This window comes from Teleopsis dalmanni, unplaced genomic scaffold, assembly GCF_002237135.1.
Source record: "Teleopsis dalmanni isolate 2A unplaced genomic scaffold, ASM223713v2 unscaffolded_contig_4469, whole genome shotgun sequence".
Lineage (NCBI taxonomy): Eukaryota > Metazoa > Arthropoda > Insecta > Diptera > Diopsidae > Teleopsis > Teleopsis dalmanni.
The window spans coordinates 1-3,071 of record NW_024035851.1 but is presented as its reverse complement, the minus strand read 5'-3'; the positions used below and the strand labels follow the sequence as shown (position 1 = coordinate 3,071).

The 3,071-nt window shown below is 29.9% G+C and overlaps 2 pseudogenes; both read left to right on the top strand.

Annotated features, from left to right (window-relative positions):
- Positions 1–338: 338 nt before the first annotated feature.
- On the top strand, positions 339–456 carry LOC119665319 (annotated as a pseudogene).
- Positions 457–1,374: 918 nt separating this feature from the next.
- LOC119665320 lies at positions 1,375–1,493 on the top strand (annotated as a pseudogene).
- Positions 1,494–3,071: the final 1,578 nt, after the last annotated feature.

Genomic DNA, 3,071 nt, shown 5'->3' with positions numbered 1-3,071 from the left:
AAAGTTAAAGTTAATGTTACAGGCAATAGTACTACATAATTAAGCATGTAAAATACAAACACGGATATGTTCAATAACAGTTTTAGTTTAATTTTTCTATTCTGTTCATATTAACTTCACTAGAGAAGAAGAAAAAAGAAACTTTTCTATTTTATTTAAATTGAAATAAGAATAAAATAAAATAGCTTTGGAATAGCTTTAGAGTATTTCTATTTTCGATTTTGCATTTGCATATTAATATAGTACGAGTAATAGTACGTATAAGAATAAGAATAAGAATAAGAATAAGAATAAGATTAAAATACTGGTAGATGTAGATTTTTTGAAACGCTTTCTTTGCCAACGACCATACCACGTTGAATACATCGGTTCTCGTCCGATCACCGAAATTAAGCAGCGTCGGGCGCGGTTAGTACTTAGATGGGGACCGCTTGGGAACACCGCGTGTTGTTGGCTCCACAACACTTTTTTACTTTTTTCCTTTTTTTTGCGGTTTTAATTTTTTTTTATTTTATTTTGTTACTAATAATATTTTTCTTTATATCACATATCTATTATTTATTTATATAAAATGCAATTATTTAACTAATTTCTGCTGTATACGTATATTCGCATCATTTTTAATTTTGAAATTGTAATCGTGTCGTATACGAAATGCACGTAAGCTCAAGTTTTGTTCAGTTCCATATAAAATGTACAATAGGCATGCATGCGAGTGCGAGTGCAAGTGTGAGTACGAGTGCCAGCGTGAATGAAAACCTTAAATGATAGAAAACTTTTCAAGTAAAATTACTAATTAAGAAGCACTAGCACTAGCACTAGCACTAGCACTCACTAGCACTAGCACTAGCACTAGCACTAACTAGCACTAGCACTAGCAGCACTAGCACTAGCACTAGCAGTAGCACTAGCACTAGCACTAGCAGTAGCACTAGCATTCATATGTTAAATTTTTTAATAAAAATATAAGTATGTATAAAATTTTATTCTTCCTTAAAGATTAAGTTAAAGTTAAAGTTAATATTGAAGTTAATATTACAGGCAATAGTACTACATAATTAAGCATGTAAAATACAAACACGGATATGCTCAATAACAGTTTTAGTTTAATTTTCCTATTCTGTTCATATTAACTTCACTAGAGAAGAAGAAAAAAGAAACTTTTCTATTTTATTTTATTTAAATTGAAATGAAAAATAAAATAAAATAGCTTTGGAAATAGTTTTAGAGTATTTTCTATTTTCTATTTTCTATTTTCCATTTTCCATATTATATATAGTACGTAGTAAGTAGTACCGTTATTAAGAATAAGAATAAGAAATAAGAATATATTAAAAATACTGTAGTGTCAGATTTTTTGAAACACTTTCCCTTACCAACGATCATACCACGTTGAATACATCGGTTTTCGTCCGCTCACTGAAATTAAGCAGCGTCGGGCGCGGTTAGTACTTAGATGGGGGACCGCTTGGGAACACCGCGTGTTGTTGGCTTCACAACACTTTTTTACTTTTTTACTTTTTTCCTTTTTTTTCCGGTTTTAATTTTTTTTATATTATTTTGTAAATAATAATATTTTTTTTTATACACCTATCTATTATTTATTTATGTAAAACGCAATTATTTAACTAATTTCTGCTGTATACGTGTACTCGCATCATTTTTAATTTTGAATTTTGAATTTTGAATTTTGAAAATCGTAATCGTGTCGTATACGCAATGCACCGTAAGCACAAGTTTTGTTCAGTTCCATATAAAATGTACAATAGGCATGTATGCGAGTGTGAGTGCGAGTGCAAGTGTGAGTACGAGTGCCAGCGTAAATGAAAACCTTAAATGTTAGAAAACTTTTCAAGTAAAATTACTATTTAAGAAGCTTTGCTTATATTCCTTGTCTTCATTGTATAAAATTTAATAAAACAACAATCTATTGATTGCGCCTATTTATTAGCACTAGCAGTAGCACTAGCATTCATATGTTAAATTTTTTAATAAAAATATAAGTATATATAATAATTTTATTCTTCCTTAAAGATAAAATTAAAGTTAAAGTTAATATTGAAGTTAATATTACAGGCAATAGTACTACATAATTAAGCATGTAAAATACAAACACGGATATGTTCAATAACAGTTTTAGTTTAATTTTTCTATTCTGTTCATATTAACTTCACTAGAGAAGAAGAAAAAAGAAACTTTTCTATTTTATTTTATTTAAATTGAAATGAAAAATAAAATAAAATAGCTTTGGAAATAGCTTTAGAGTATTTTCTATTTTCTATTTTCTATTTTCCATTTTCCATATTATATATAGTACGTAGTAAGTAGTACGTAGTAAGTAGTACGTATAAGAATAAGAATAAGATTTTAAAATACTGGTCAGATGCTAGATTTTTTTGAAACACTTCTTTGCCAACGACCCATTACCACGTTGATACATCGTTCTTTCGTCCGATCACCGAAAATTTAAGCAGCGTCGGGCGCGCGTTAACTTAGATGGGCGGACCGCTTGCGGAACAACCGCGTGTTGTTGGCTTCACAACCCTTTTTTACTTTTTTCCTTTTTTTTTGCGGTTTTAATTTTTTTTTATTTTATTTGTTACTAATACTATTTTTCTTTATATCACATATCTATTATTTATTTATATAAAATGCAATTATTTAACTAATTTCTGCTGTATACGTGGTGTACTCGCATCATTTTTAATTTTGAATTTTGAATTTTGAAAATCGTAATCGTGTCGTATACGCTATGCACCGTAAGCACAAGTTTTGTTCAGTTCCATATAAAATGTACAATAGGCATGTATGCGAGTGCGAGTGCAAGTGTGAGTACGAGTGCCAGCGTGAATGAAAACCTTAAATGATAGAAAACTTTTCAAGTAAAAATACTAATTAAGAAGCTTTGCTTATATTCCTTGTCTTTATTGAATAAAATTTAATAAAACAACAATCTAATGATTGCGCCTATTTATTAGCACTAGCACTAGCACTAGCACTAGCACTAGCACTAGCACTAGCACTAGCACTAGCACTAGCACTAGCACTAGCACTAGCACTAGCAGTAGCAC